Source organism: Mytilus edulis, chromosome 12 (genome assembly GCF_963676685.1).
Source record: "Mytilus edulis chromosome 12, xbMytEdul2.2, whole genome shotgun sequence".
In the NCBI taxonomy this organism is placed as follows: Eukaryota; Metazoa; Mollusca; class Bivalvia; order Mytilida; family Mytilidae; genus Mytilus; species Mytilus edulis.
The window spans coordinates 9,372,774-9,390,217 of NC_092355.1; the positions used below are offsets into that span (position 1 = coordinate 9,372,774).

General features: G+C 32.6%; 1 protein-coding gene and 1 long non-coding RNA gene across 4 annotated transcripts in view; both read right to left on the reverse strand.

Annotated features, from left to right (window-relative positions):
* Positions 1-17,444, reverse strand: part of LOC139499667 (X-ray repair cross-complementing protein 5-like) — a 99,864-nt gene that overhangs the window by 77,487 nt on the left and 4,933 nt on the right. The gene's annotated exons all lie outside the window — the stretch shown is intronic.
* Positions 146-5,618, reverse strand: LOC139499641 (uncharacterized). Of its 2 annotated transcripts, XR_011658237.1 has the most exons (3): positions 5,300-5,618; positions 1,508-1,595; positions 146-634 (listed from the first exon to the last, which is right to left on the reverse strand). It is a non-coding gene; the product is annotated as an uncharacterized lncRNA (long non-coding RNA). The 2 variants fall into 2 exon arrangements; XR_011658236.1 differs by lacking the exon at positions 5,300-5,618 and having other exon boundaries at positions 1,508-3,860.

A 17,444-nucleotide genomic window follows, 5' to 3' on the forward strand; every position in this document is an offset into this window, starting at 1 on the left:
CTCTTTTCATGAGGTAAGATTTTCTTTGTTATAGGTTCATTGCAATACTTGTATAGGCAAACAATTTGAATTATATATAACTTTGTGGTGTACATAATAGTATGCTTATAATTGCAAATTTATAATATAAACACTTTTTGTTAAAGTTTTTGCTTTCTTTATTCACAGCTTGCTATGTACAATTATTCAGTCCACTATATAAGAGTGAAGTCAATAAATAATTTCATTCACTAGAATATTCCTGCAATTCTTAGACAAAACATTTTTTCAATCTGTTCTTCAAAGATCTTCCTCTGTACATCTTTATTGAATGGAGAGATTCAAATGAGAAGACAAAGCAAGTTTATTTGGACAACAACATTCTAATATCTTGTTCATTCGTTCCATCTTTCAATTGATAATTACATTGTTGTATTTATATGATCAAGTTCTTGTGCATCAATGATCGTGATGATATGACTCCTTTTTGTTTATAGTCATCATGTTGAAATTTCCTCTTTCAAATAAATGTAGGAAAAAACATGTTCCATTTCAAATTAATAAAAAAGTCGCACTATGGAGAAAAATATCAGCTTTAAGTTTTCCGTTCAGTATTGATCTGTGAATGATGACCATGAAAATCCAGATTTCTGACCTACAAATACACAAACTCAAAAATTATCAGTGAAGAGATCAATAAAATGGCTATTTTATCATGTTTATGATTAATATGATAAACTTTCATTTAAATATTCAAGTACTAAATTACAGAAATCGCTTAAATTTTATAATAGTTTAGTTAAAGTACAGCTTATTTAAAATTATAATAAAAAATATAGGCCACCGATGAGTTAAATAAGATATTACATTTTTAATGCCAAAAAATGGCTTTTTTGCACCAAAGGGAGATAATTTGGAGCTTTTTCAATGATATATGCATTTTAAAAGTCATCTGGGGCCAAACCGAATTGATTGTTTTGAATGATTTGGTGTACCATATGATAAAGATATAAATAAATTGAGTTATGAAAAAAAATATTAAAACATTTTTCTGAAATTGTTATACCCTAGAGCCTCCTTAAATGTCATTTGATCTCTATTGGAGAAATGTCTCATTGGAAATCAGACTGCTAAGTGTTTCTTATTTTTATATCAACCCAGCCATATTATACCTGTCTAATATCAGGAGCTTGTACATAGTTCAGTGGTTGATGTTGGTTCATACCCGTCATTTTTATTTTTCATAATTTTTTGTTTTTATAAATTAGTCTGGTATATTTGACGTTTGAATTGATGCACTGTTTCAAATTTGGTTAGTGTTGACTTTTATAGATTACTATAACATGTATAGGGTATGGGTTTTCTCATCACTTACAGGTCATCAATGGCCTCTAATAAGTAATTACAATGCTTACATCCACTAAATTGAACTCTGATGGATAGTTTTCTCTTTCATCATACCACATCTTATTTTAATAAATATTTAATTATTATTCAAGGACAAATTTTTTTATAACAGTGGACTTACCATTTAGGCTTTGTTGACCTCTGTAAATCTTATTTTGTTGATAATTTCTTCTGTTTATAGTTTCCCCTTTATCTTTCATGTTCTTGCCCTACACATAAAAGGGTAAACATCATTTAATGACAAAAATAACTACTACATGTATTACATATTAGTAGGCAACTGAAAATTTTGTCTTATTTGTATATAACATCAACTTACTCATCATTCTTGCTGTTCAATATCATGAATATTATCATTATTCTATGAATATGAGGTCACAGTAAAATTAACCTTGGCAGGCAGACATCTTTTTTTATATGATACCTTGTAGTCATTCCTTACAACAAGTAGACCTATGCTTAAAAAATCTAAGGCCAAAATTAAAAATATGTTTGTTTCCCCTCCCCCCACACGGGTCAAAAATAAGCGCCCGGGTCAAAAAATTATTTTCCACAAAAAAATCGAAATTATTTTTTTCCTGAAAATAATTTGTTTCCATTTTTGGAAAGTGCTTGAAAGCAGAAGGATTGATAATCTAAATAAATACACTCAAATTGAGCACAAACAACTGATAAGTGGCCTGGACTGGACAAGTCAAACCATTCATGTGACCATGCTATGACAATCACATCCAGTTAAAAAAAACTAGAGGCTCTCAAGAGCCTGTGTCGCTCACCTGTTAATGTGTTTACTGATGTCGGCCATCTTCGTTGGTAGGCGGGGTCATTAGACACTTTTTTTTTTAAATAGATACCCTAGTATTATGATTGTGGCCAAGTTTGGTTAAATTTGGCCAAGTAGTTTTAGAAATGATTTTTATACAAGTTACAAAAATGACGAAAAGTTGTTCAATATTGACTATAAAGGGCAATAACTCCTTAAGGGGTCCTCTAACAATTTTGATCATGCTGACTTATTTGTAGATCTTACTTTGCTGAACATTATTGCTGTCTACAGTTTATCTCTATCTATAATAGTATTCAAGATAATAACCAAAAACTGCAAAATTACCTTAAAATCACCAATTTTAGGGCAGCAACCCAACAACAGGTTGTCCAATTCAACTGAAAATTTGTGAGGGGATATATCTTATTCTGATGGACATTTAAATCTTGAAAGATTTCCCCTAAATGTCTTAGTTTCAAAGATATAAAGCAAAACCTGCATTTTACCACTATGTTCTAATTTTAGCCATGTCGGCCATTTTGTTTGGTAGGCTGAGTCATCGGACACATTTTTTAAACTACAAACCACAATGATAATTGTGGCCAAGTTTGGTTAAATTTGGCAAAGTAGTTTCAGAGAAGAAGATTTTAAAAAAAGTTACAAAAAATTATGAAAAGTTGTTAAAAATTGACTATAAAGGGCAATAACTCCTTAAGGGGTCGACTGACAATTTTGATCATGTTGACTTATTTGTAGGTCTTACTTTGCTGAACATTATTGCTTTTACAGTTTATCTCTATCTATAATAGTATTCAAGATAATAACCAAAAACTGCAAAATTTCCTTAAAATAACCATTTCACAGGCAGCAACCCATCAACAGATTGTCCGATTCGTCTGAAAATTTCAGGGCAGATAGATCTTGACCTGATCAACAATTTTACCCCATGTCAGATTTGCTCTAAATGCTTTGGTTTTTGAGTTATAAGCCAAAAACTGCATTTTACCCCTATGTTCTATTTTTAGCCATGGCGGCCATCTTGGTTGGTTTGACAGGTCACGCCACACATTTTTTAAACTACATACCCCAAGGATGATTGTGGCCAAGTTTGGTAGAATTTGGCCAAGTAGTTTCAGAGGAGAAGATTTTTGTAAAAGTTTACAGACGACGGACGCAGGACGACAGACGACGAACGCCAAGTGATGAGAAAAGCTCACTTGACCTTTCAGGTCAGGTGAGCTAAAAAAAACCTGCCTTCCTGGTCTGTTTACAAAGGGTAGACCCGGGGAGGGGAAACAGACATTCTTTTAAATGTGGCCTGATAAAATGACAAAACCAAGAAAACTTCTCATTGACCAAAGAACAATAAAATGCGGTCATGGTTTATATATGAATCTGCCATTCAGACATGCACACCTTACAATTGTTTCATATCTACCAAATATAATCTACCTGTAACTTTAAACATATGATAAACTGACAAAACAATGCAGTGTTTCATTGACCAATGAACCATGCATGAAAATGAGGTCAAGTTCATATAAAATATGACAGACAGCTAAGTGCATCTTACAATTATTTCATTCACTAAATAAAGGGGCCTTATTGCTTACAGTATCCGGAAAATTGACCAAACCACAAAAACTAAATATTTTCAAAGTTCCTTATACCCTGCCAATTTGTTATGGTTGTGCCTGTTCCAAGTCAGGATCCGAAAATTCAGTGATTGTCGTTTGTTTATGTGTAACATATCTGTTTTTCAATTTTTTTGTACATAAATTAGGTTGTTAGTTTTCAACTTTCAACTTGGCTATCATGTGTAAAATCATACAAGTGTTGGGAAAACAGGAAGTTGTCGAGTGATGAATCTGAAAATGCATCACACAGTATAGCTGACTTATTTAACCCTGAAACCAAATTTCAGAAATCCTTCTATTGTAGTTCCTAAGGAAAATGGGACGAAAAATATTCATCGGACGGACTGACTGACGCAAGGATGGATGGACAGACAGGGGTAAAACAGTATACCCCCCCCCCTTTTTTTAAAGTGGGGGCATAATTTTAATACGGGGCTATAAAAACCCATGCAAGATGTCAAAACAAAAAGAAGTAACCTAATTCTTACTTGTTAGGGGCTATTTATTTATTGTCGGTTATACATATAACAATACAACATATTAAAGGTCTGTAGAGCTTTTATCCGACATACATATATATGACAAGCACAATACATTTGTACATGAAACATAAAGCTCATCACTGAGATAGTAGTCTCAGATAGAGGGAGGCGGGGTCAACCAAACTCCCCTATTCAATCTGAATGCAGGACAGAAAGTCACAGTCAAAAAGTCACACACTGTCACAGGACAAAAAGTCACAATTTAGTTTTGAGATTATTTTTCTTTGAACAAGAAAACACTCTTTTTGTATTTTTCTTGAAGTTTTATACATGAACTTTAAATTAAAATTTATTAAAAACAAATAAATCAGTGCATTAGGTTTGCGCACATTACCATTACATTTGCGCACAAAAATCATTACGTTTGTGTGCAGCTTTTGATTACATTTGCACACATTTTTTAACATGTAAATATAAAAAAAAAGATATAGTATGATTGCCTTTTACAGCTGACTATGCGGTATGGGCTTTACCTCGGGCTTTGCTCATTGTTGAAGGCTGTTTGGTGACCTATGGTTGTTAATGTCTGTGTCATTTTGGTCTCTTGTGGACAGTTGTCTCATTGGCAATCATACCATACCTTCTTTATATTGGCTTATGGTTGAAGGCCGTAAAGACCTCTAGTTGTTAATGTCTGTGTCATTTTGGTCTCTTGTGGACAGTTGTCTCATTGGCAATCATACCACATCTTCTTTTTTATATTATGAACAATTTCCTAAAATTAAAAATGAATATATGTAATAAAAAGAAGATATTTCAAAATCTTTTTTCATTTATATTCAATCAATTGTCAACAAATTGTTTGTCACTTTTTGTCCTATTAACTTTGTTACTTTATGCCTGAGTTTGACATGTGTTTGACTTTTTGTCCTGTGACTTTTTGTCGGAATGTCCTGTGACTTTCTGTTTTTGCAGAAGTCCAGGGAGTGTTAAAAAATCACATGTGCAAGTTGAGAGTCAACACTTACACAGGGACTACACAATACTTTTTCAGAATGTCAGCAAAAAAGAATCACTGGTGACAGGGGAGTGTAACCGATGAATTGATCCTGAATCAGATAAGATTTTCCCGGTACGTCTAAACACCGCTCAGGAGGACCTCCTGGGTGCACACATGCAGGGCATACAAAGTGCACTCATGGCAGACCCTATATAGTCGCCGTCGTATCTGCACACATGATTGATGTATATATTCGTTATAGATCGTCATACACTTCTCATTTTAGAGTTAAATTTGCAAGCAACCTCTTAAGATTCTAAAATAATAATGCTACTAAAAATATATTATTTCCCCCAATTTTCGCATTTTTTTCGCCATATAAAATATTTAGGCGACTGTGCTTTTAGTGAATATAAACGATGACGAGGCCTCACGAATAAATATAAATATGAAATATACTGGAACATCGATTAGCATAGATCGAGCAGCAGAGTAAACTTCCACATAAATCTCGAAGTTATTTACGCCGGATAATATAGACTGTGCTCCTGAATAAAGTTGTCAAATACATTAATTTGTGTTTTTTACTTCTACAAGAAATTTGATTCAAATGCTAATTACGCACCATTTGCTGAGCAGAGAATCATTCTAAGCCAGGAACCGTCTATACTAACTGATAACAGTAAGAATAGAAAGTCTCTGTAAAAAGGCAGTCAATACTAACAGAACTGTATTAACTTAATGATACATGTACATCAAGTTCCAGCACCTCACCAAGCACCCTTGCCTTGCATACTGAGATGGCAAACTGGTGTGTGTCAGTATTTTAATATAAAACTGCGTAGGTTCATATCGTTTGATTCAACGTTTGTTTGGTTATTTTTTAAGGATCGTTGTAAAATTATATCTAAATCTTTGTTAAAATACGATTTTAAATTGTTCAATTCTTTCTATTTCATAATTTTGTCAAAGTCTACTTTTTAAAGTTTTAAATTTTACAGAAAAAATGAATATTCCAATTTGATTTGAAGAAAATCTTTTTGAACTGTCATGACATGGTGTTGCAAAGCTGATTACAGGTAACTATAACATACAGTAATTTTCCATTACGACAGTGCGTGTATTCTCGGGTGTGTATAACGTATAGTTTTCTAGAGAACATCCTGTCTACGTGTAATACAGATTGATGACATTATACAACATTTCTTTGGTTAAATGTGATAAGGTATCTGTGTCCATTCCCTATTTCAACACCACTAATTTTTCGAAGAAAAAAAATCAAAAAAAAAATTATATGAAATTAAGAAGAAAAGTAGCAAATATAAACTTCAGTAATTGCGCATTGAGTAAACATAATTCCAATATTGCATGAACAAATCCGTGAGAAAACGTATATATACATGTATGAATAAAGATGTGTTTTAAAAGACCTATTGGCATTATTTCACACTATTAGAGGGGTCACGTCCAGTCATACTTCCGTGATTCCCTATATAATTTACCATTTGTTTCCCAAGATTTAGGAGGGGCTGGTACACACATATATATATAAATATACCTCTGCGGCGGAGCCAGCCATTTGAAAAGAAGGGGGTCTCAACCCAGGACAAAAGGGGGAGGGGGTGGTTCCAACCATATGTCCCCATTCAAATACATTGATCGTTCAAAAAAAGGGGTGGTTCCAACCCCCGAAACCCTCCCACCTGGATCCGCCACTGATACCTAGTATGCATGTAATTAAGAACAGCTTTGAATATATGCATATAAAATAATGGTACGTTTAAAAACCGTTCAGGATCTCCTGGTTGCACACAGGACATTAAGTAACTTAGGACATGTATATATAATAGTAAGAGTTCAGGGTATACATTCGATAACTAACATATTTTATAATTTTGTAATTTTTGTTTTGATAAAATCAGAGACATATAATACATGTATTGAGACATATATAATACATGTGTCTCTGAAAAAATCAAACCATCTTTAAAGAAGTTATTTCAGTTTGAATCGACTGTCTTTTGCATTAGAATTCCAAAACGTTAATGTTATTTACAAATGCCAAAACCTGCAAGAAAGAAACATTTATATTCGGTGATTTTTACACTAAACGTTTTCGTAATTTGTTTTAAAAATATTAAAAAGTACATGTACATCGTTTTTTCAAGATTTGTATAGTAACTGGTTTAATTAAGTCCCCTTGATGAAATTTAAATTGCGAGACGCTAATTAATAAACTATGATCTATCTATCGGCATGCGTCGTTATTTGGGATACGTCACGGATGACCGATGGTCATATTCAATACGATATACCAATCATCATTTGAATTTGGGCAATTGATCTTTAATAATTAGGACTAATTGGTGATGGCAGAGAATAAGTCGCTGGTGATGGTTAAAAACATATAGAAGTAAACTTTGCAAAAAAAAAGGTTTCCTCGGAAAAAATTATGAAAATATATGAATATGCTTAAATAATTTTGTTTTCCGAAATAATAATTAAAGACGTTTAGAAATAACAAATTTTCACAGTTGGGAAATTTTCAATTCAAGTCATTTCATTTTGAAAACGTTGAAAAATATAGATCTTATTATATGTTAAATGTGGGCCGCTTGGAGATCAACTTGTGAAACCCTGCATAATTAGGGTATGTCTACCTTCGTCTTTTTATATTACCAAACATTCTATAATCAAGGATTTGTACAAGGCCTTGTTATAATGAATATTATCGCCAATATCACCATAATTAAATAAAAAACAGATACAATATTCGCCTAAAGAGTTTGCCATCTAACAATTCAAAATGAAATGTTGAGTCGAAACTGAGGTACCAAATCTATAAAAAGAATCACTATTTTAGTCGAAATTAAACTGTATATAATATTCTTTTTTTTCAAAACTCCTGAAATAATTTAACATTAACTATAGAGAGCTTACATATGCAAATCTGTTTAAAAGTATGTGAGCGTAAATAAAATTTGTTTATTACCCCCCCCCCCTTTTTTTTCCTTCTATAAAATTTAATTGTAAACGATTTCCGTTCTTAATTTGTGTTTGCTCATTAACTGGGGTTCATGCTGTCAAAAAAAAAAAAATGTCTCCTTGTGTAAAAGTTATTGATAAGAAAAAATTGAAGCTTCCAGAAGAATAACGGTACGTCTAAACACCGCTTGAAGGACCTCCTGATTGCACTCATGACATACGAAGTGCACTCAGGACCCTTTATAGTCATCGCACACAGGATGGATGCATATATTCTTTATACGCTTCTTATTTTAGAGTTAAATTTGGTAGAATTTGTAATTCTTAGAAAATAATAAGGGCACGTGTCACTGATTACACCACTACTGAGCCATGAATTATCCAATCAACAAAATTAATTGGATTATCTTTATTGTTGTTTTATACATTGTGTTGTTAGTACAGTGTGACCATGCGGGAAGTAATATTGTGACGTCTAGAATGAATATCACGATGTTTTAAGATTTTCGTCTTTTATTAAAATTTCGTTCCATAAATTTTTAAGTTTTATTCTTAATTTTATTATCATGTCCTGGACCAGTTATTAATTCTTTGCACGAGTTTGAAAAGGGAAATAATTATAAATGTTCATACTTTAAAAGAATTTATATTAATTAAAGTTTTGTATATGGAATCCGTTCTAAACGGTAAAAGCCGTACTTTTCAAACAATCAAACTCATATACATGTAGTTAGATGTTATTTCTCATTTTTATCGAACTTGTCCAGGAATTTTATTTTTGAGTTATACGAATATTTTAAGAAATCCGTTTTTATTAAGTTTTTTTTCTCTAATTAAAGTCGTTTTGTCCAGTTTCACAAGCCTGAAACGAATTTCAATGCGAAAATAAATTCTGAAAATGAACTTGTCTCCGTTTTCGTCTCCGTTTTTTGAAAATTATGATATTTTGGGTATAATTATTTCTAAAAAATATGTAAGTTAGATTGTAGTATCGAGAAATTTTAAAAAAGAAGATGTGGTATGATTGCTAATGAGACAACTCTCCACAAAAGACCAAAATGACACAAACATTAACAAAGAAAGACTATTTCGAAGACAGTTTATTGACACGAAATCCGTTCAAACCACGACTAAGTCTTCGTGCACAGATTTCCGTTAAGGTTAAACTGAATATTGTACATAATTGTCTTCTCTTGTATAATGGTTTGTTGAGAATAAAGATATACAAATGTAATAAAATTTGATATTCAGTCAACATTGTGTTTGTTTAAAAACTTGATTTAGAGAGAGAGATAGAGAAAAGAATCACACTGAAAAACAAAAATCGAACTTGTTACAGAAAAAAAACGCAACTATAAAATAATTTTCTTTATTCGTGAACTGCAAAACACAACAAATTAATTTACCCGTCATCATGAAAAATAAACTGAAAAAGCACATCGAATGAGATATATGTTTTATTTTTTCTATATGCAAATTCATGTTAAAGGTAAAACTGAACTAAACAATACAATTCCTAAAAAACAATAAAGATAATCCAATCAATTTTGTTGATTGGATAATTTATGGCTCAGTAGTTGTGTAATCAGTGACACGTGCCCTCATTATTTTATAAGAATTAACATATCTATCTAAGTTCGATTCAGGCGCGGATCCAGAGGGGGGAGGGGGGTTCCGGGGGGTTGGGGGGTTGGAACCCCCCCTTTTTTAGGCCGATCAATGCATTTGAATGGGGACATGTAGTTGAACCCCCCCTTTTTTTGTCCTGGGTTAGGACCCCCCTTTTTAAAATGGCTGGATCCGCCCCTGCGATTTCAACTTCTACCAAAATTTAACTCTAAAATAAGAAGCGTATAACGAATATAAACATCCATCATGTGTGCAGATATGATTACGGTAATGGGTCCTGAGTGCACTTTGTATGTCCTGAGTGCACTCAGGAGGTCCTGAGCGGTTGTTTAGACGTACCCGAAGAATAAATCATTTCCTAAAATACATTTATCTGTAATTAAAGAAAATTCGCCTAAAACATTCTCTCATATATTTAAACAATCAATTGTAAAATAATTAATTCAACGTCGGACTTTCTGTCTGTTTACTAATACTTTTCTTGTTCAGTTTAGTTTATACCCATAATAGATGAACGGAAATAAGTACTTTTTTTAGGAAAATTTACAATTAGATGAACGGAATTAAGTACTTTTTAGGAAAATTTACAACTCAAATTTTCAAAAACAAAATTCTACACTTTTTACCTAGCTGGATGTTTTTCTCTGTCTCGAAGCCGCAACCTTTGACCCCGTATCAAACGTAGCGACCAACACCTCACATGACGTATTCTCGATGTTGAGGTATTGACAATATACAATCACATTTATCAATCACATTTATCAATATACAGCAAGTAAGTAATTTGGTGTTGAATGCCAGTAGATCAGAATTTGTTAATTGAACTTTACCTGTTTAAGGGGCACTAGCTCACTAGCTGCCAAATTCATGTTCTTCATCGATTTTAATAAAATTCACATAACGTGTATAGAGTGTTGAATTGTTTATTAAAATGTTGCGCACAATCTTGGCTGATATACATAAAACCATTATATTTCATGACACTGCATGAAAAAGAAATTGACTTATCGCATAATACCAGAACCAGAGACATATATATTGTATCTAATATCTCTGCCAGAACTAAAAAATAAACTACAGTAAGTCCACATACACATAAGAGGGTATGGATGTGAATTAACAGAATAGAGAACAAAGGACAAAGAAAAAAAAGGAATAAAGAATAGTGAAAGAAAGAGAATAATGGAAAAAAGTGTAAGTTATTAAAAATATAACTAAAACAAGAATGTGTCCCCAGTACACGGATGCCCCACTCGCACTATCATTTTCTATGTTCAGTGGACCGTGAAATTGGGGTAAGAACTCTAATTTGACATTAAAATTAGAAAGATCATACCATAAGGAACATATATACTAAGTTTCAGGTTGATTGGACTTCAACTTCATCAAAAACTACCTCGACCAAAAACTTTAACCTGAAACAGGACGAACGAACGGACGAACGAACGGAGGCACAGACCAGAAAACATAATACCCCTTTGCTATCGTAGGTGGGGCATAAAAAGAAGACAGAAAAAAAGACACCCCTCCGAGACGAGCCTTACATGCACTGTTATTACCCAAGGTTAATTTTACGGCGGCTCATTTTATTTTGGCTTAGAAATAAACATAATTGACAAGTTTCCTTCCCCTGCATTCTCGATCCCACATGTAAACAGCACGGTGATTTCAAAAAGACATTGCTACATCATTACAACACTGGCACTAGTCCGTCCTAAACTGGAATATTCATGTTCAGTATGGGACCCTCACACAGTTGAACAAACCTCAAAAATCGAGATGGTCCAAAGGCGAGCTGCCAGATATGTCTGTAACAGATACCATAACATCAGTAGCCCGACAGATATGATAAACACCCTAAACTGGCCAACTCTACAGGAAAGAAGAACTCGCACAAGATTAATAATGTTCTATAAAATAGTACATCAAATCGTAGCTATACCATCGGCTATTCTCATACCATCAGACAGTAGAACACGCAAAAACCATAATTATACTTTTAGACACATTTCAACCAAAAAAGATACATATAAATACTCATTTTTTCCATATACCATAACTCAGTGGAACTTATTGCCAATGCAAACAGTCGCTGTCGCCACAGTCGACACTTTCAGAGAACAGCTCACACCAGCTGTTCTCCACAAATTCATCTAACTCATTATTAGCCTATGTACATAGTTTTAATCACAATTTTAATAAATTATGCACCTCAAATTTATTTCCAAATATTTTTGTTTTTGTTTTGGCCCTTTTGTTTTTGTAAATATATATATAGGCCACGCTGCGCGCGCAAACAGTAAATAATCTTCAGATCATTGAAGGACTACTGAAAACCTAAAGAAGAACACTTGCCGTCAGTATTTGAATATATTGATTAAGAAGGTATAGAAGATTAATGCACGCACACTATTATCCACCACTGGCCTAAATAGTTAGTCCGCAAACAACGAGGGTCATAAAAACCCAGCACTTTGAACACAGCCACCGGCATTGTGTGAATCTGAAAGCTTCCCACTATCCATTTCTACCCATAGAAAACTTTTGCCTTTCATTTATCAAAAATGAAATATGTTGATATTAATGGTATATAAGAATTATTGGGGAATTCAAACCATTCCTATTGTAAGTGATAAAACTAAATTTATATCAGGGTGATTGAAATGAGGAAAAAAAAGGGGGAATCAGGAGTTCAGGGCCCCCTGTTTGGGAAAAGAATTGGTTGATTATATATGGAATCACTGAGTCATGGCAGGAGCAGGCCCCTCTTAGGCAGTCGGTGGGCCCCACTTATGAAAAATTCTGGATCCACCACTGTGGTCATGGTGGTCTTCAGTTGTATTATCTTTTAAAAAAAAAATTACACCTGTATAGTGTATATTCTTTAGTGTAAATCAAGGGAAAATACTGTGAACTATCTGTGCATTGGGGCTTATTAAAAGGTATTTCGGGGGGAAGAAAGAAGGGAGGGTGAGTCCATGGGAGGTAATCCCCACCCCTTTCAATTTGAGAATATGCTATTATCTTGTAAACGGTCCAGATCCCCATCCCTAAACCATATATATTCTTGAATGGGACGATAAAACAAATCAAATGAAATTAAAAGGAGGTCTTTGGGGGTTACCCCACTCTGTTCAATTTGAGAATGTGCTATTATCTTGTGAACGATCCAGATCCCCACCCCTAAACCATATATATTCTTGTCGGGGACAATAAAATTAATAATGAAATAAAATAAAAGTGAAGTCCCACCCTTCTCTAGTTTGAAAACTTGTAAACGGTCAAGATCCCCACCCCTAAACCATATTTATATATTCTTGTATAGAACAATAAAACAAATCAAAGGAAATATAGGGAGAGTCCATGGGGTTCACCCCCACCCCCACATGTTTGAGAAACTTTTAAATGGTTGAGATCCCCTGTCATCCAGTGGTTAGGTGAAAAAATTTCAGGATTCCTGATCCCCACCGTCAAACCATATATATTCTTGTATGAGACAATAAAACAAATCAAATGAATATAGGATCATCCCCTTTGTCTTGGGTTGGGAACCCCCCTTTTTAAAATGGCTGGATCCGCCCCGGCATACCATCTAGCTAGCTATAAAGGCTTTAAAAATATGAAATCAAACAAGGAAATTAACAGTGTAGGCAACTGTTTTGAATTTAAAAAAAAGTCTTTTACATATATATAACAATGTTAAATTTTTTGTGCATTTATTTTTGCTTATCGTATTTTCAATAATAGACAAAATTGCATGATTGAATATTGTAATTTAAGAAAAATCAGCATACATGATATAAAATGGGAAGTGGAAACTGGGAATTTGACAAAGAGACAACAACCCAATCAAAGAGCAGACAACGGCCGAAGGTCACCTATGGGTCTTCAATGCAGTGAGAAAAATTCGGCACTGGTCTTCAGCTCATAAATATGTATCAGAAATGAAAACGAGATACAGCTTTCAGTTGTATTAATAAAAACCTCACAATAAGTTCTGAATATCAGAATATACAGTATTGCAAGATTCTCTCAAAATGTACACATAGAGCTGAAAAACTGTCAGTGACTGTAAAATTAATCATGCTTACATTAAAGTCCATGGAGTCCATCTTAATATGCATACTCTCGTAAAAAGGAATATAAGTATGCAATAGACATCAAGTTTTCAAAAATAAGAGTATCTATGCCATTAATTTACGACAAGATCTTAATCAAGTAATAATTTCGGTTTGTTTAAATATTTCGGAGGTTAGTATGACCTCCTCTTTGGTGATGATGTTTTCGTTTTAAAGTTGGGAAAATTGTTTGTACATGTACCAACAAAAATAAAAACACAAATTCAATCTAGAATTATGTTTTTATCATTTTTTTATGTTTAGGTTGTCAGCAAGATGAAAAGGACAAGTATGCAGTTCAAAATTCAAAATGTGGATAAGTTGAGGTTCTAGGTCTTACCTTTGCAGATTTTCATATTTTGCATGAATGAATTCAAAGGTTATATGATGGACAGCAGAGAAAGAAAAAAACAACTTTTCAATTATCCTGCTCCTGGATAAATGTAAAACATCTTGTTTTTCGGTAAGTTTTATGCTCTGTTTTGATAGTGTTAGTGCATTCATCTTTCCAGTCTTTCCTCTAAATTGTAAGTTTTTGGTGAGTGTTCACCATGAATTTCAGTAAGTAACTTGTGGATTTACATGTATATACTCAAAATTTAGTACTAATATTAATGGGATTTTAGCATGACATCCTGCCAAATGCTTGTTAATCATGTTTATGTTCCAGAACAAACAAGTATTTGGACTGTACGCATACAGTCTGCCCAATTTTAAGAAGTTGGTCAAGTTTATTACAAACAAATGTACAAAAAGTTTAATTGCAGTTAAAATAAAAACACAGGTTTGGTTGAGCTGGTACCAGACAGTACAAGTATACTTAAATGGTCTGACTGTACACATATGGTGGGACTGTAAGTTCTGGACCATAAAAGTAAGATCCGAATACTGATATGGTCTGGAACATTTATACATGTCTTAAAATTAATATCAAACACATTGGTGTTTTTGAACTTGGTAATAAGTTATGTGATAGAACTATAATGTGTTGGGATATCAAAATCAAAAATATCCCATTTTTACTTTTAATAAAGAAGAAGATTATTGATGTATGTTTAAATGTATATTAAAATGAGACAGCAAGCCAACAACACAAAAAAAAAGGATAAAACATACATATTTTGTTTGTATCAATGTTATAATTTCCAATATGTTCAAGGTATTTTTTCATTGAAATAAAACACAAATTGAAATCTGTCTGAACTTCAAAAGCTTAAAGAAATATTGTTTCTGTTGTCTGCATTTTGTATAATATATTGCAAATTCTTGTGAATAATGGAATGTTATTATAGTTGTCTAAAGTTTTAACTTTTAACATTGATCTTTATACTGTAAAATTCATAAATTATTGCGTGCATTTATTATTGCAATTCTGTCATTTTAGACTTAAATGCGATTTTAAATTTTACGATTTTGAAAAATCCTGTTTAATCCATATAAAATATTTCATAATACGAGTTTAAATTATTGCGTTTACAACTCCGTTGCATTTTTCGCAATAAAAAAAAAACTTGCATTAATTCCGAATTTACAGTATATATATATATTATGTATATAACTTGGGAAAATACCCAAATTTTATAAAGAAGAATAAATTAATTGATTGTTATATGGTATTAGAATAGGAAGATGTGGTATATTGCTAATTTGACAACCCTCCATCAGAGACCAAAGGATGTAGGCCGTTAGCAACTGATGACACTGGACAACCTTTAACAATCAGTAAAATCCATACCGCATAGCTATTTTTATTGAAAATCATATTATTGCTACATGTATGAAAACAATTTTGTATAATCCATTACTTTAGATTTTATTGGTTCTTTTTCAGAAGGATTGAAATTCACCACCTAAAATAAATGGAGAAAACATAGAAACAAGACCAGAATAATGATTTGAAGTTCTTTTAAATTCAAAAAAATATTGAAACCACAATAATATCAAAGTTCTGTGCTGAATGTCCAAAAAGTGGACTATACCATCAAACAATGCTGGATGATAAGAAACTATTAATGTTTTGTGTTGAGGGATATTGTGAAAAAAATAGATTTACTTAAATAGCTACTAGTATGTTAAGCCTAACAATAGAGTTTTTATTGATTTCAAATGGCAAATAATTGTGTTTCAAGAAAGTATTCTATAATTCATGAATAAACATATATTGATACTTACATTATCTGCTTTGTTGTTTAAAAGTTTAGTTTTGAACAGTTAAAGAACAATATGCTAAATTAACATTTCCCAAGAAAAAAAGATATTCAATTAAAAAGATTCATCTTATAATAATTTACTACCAAATAGAATACATTGTAACATACACATTACTGTTTATTGATATCTATATATTTACAATTAGAATCCCATAGGATTTTAATTTGTCCCATGGGATATTAAAAATCCCATGGGATAATAAAAATCCCATGGGATTTTTTTTGTCCCATGGGACAACAAATATCCCATGGGACTACAATAATCCCATGGGACAAAAAAAAATCCCATGGGATTTAACCAAAATCCCATGGGATAATGGTAAATCCCATGGGATTTTGCCCTGTCCCATGGGATATTGAAAATCCCATGTTTTTATAATTCAAATTGCAAAATAAATATGAAAGTAACTGTAGAAAACCAATGAAATTATTGAATCCCATGTAATTCTGCACATTTTGGTTATATACATGATATTGTAGCTCTTGTTTGAGGTGGCGGCGGATTTGCAAATGAGTGTTTTGCAAATTAAAAGTGTCCAGTGTTATTTACAAATTTTATGAAAATTGTTAAAAATGCACTATAAAGGACAATAACTCCTTAAGGGGTCAATTGACCATTTTGGTCATGTTAACTTATTTTTGGGTCTTACTTTGCTGTACATTGTTGCTGTTTAAAGTTTATCTCTATCTATAATAATATTCAAGATAATAACAAAAAACGGCAAAATTTCCTTAAAATGACTAATTCAGGGGCAGCAACCCAACAGCAGGTTGTCCGATCCATCTGCAAATTTCATGGCAGATTGATCTTGACCTGATAAACAATTTTACTCCCTGTCAGATTTGCTCTAAATGCTTTGGTTTTTGAGTTTTAGCCAAAAACTGCATTTTACCCCTATGTTCTATTTTTAGCCATGACGGCCATGTTGGTTGGTTGGCCAGGTCATGCCACACATTTTTTAAACTAGGTACCCCAATAATGATTTCGGCCAAGTTTGTTTTAATTTATCCTGGTAGTTTTAGAGGAGAAGATTTTTGTAAAAGATTACTAAGATTTACGTAAAATGGTTAAAAATTGACTGAAAAGAGCAAAACTCATAAAGGGGTCAACTGACCATTTTGATCATGTTGACTTATTTGTAGATCTTACTTTGATGAACATTATTTCTGTTTACAGTTTATCTCTATCTATAATAATATTTAAGATAATAACGAAAAACAGCAAAATTTC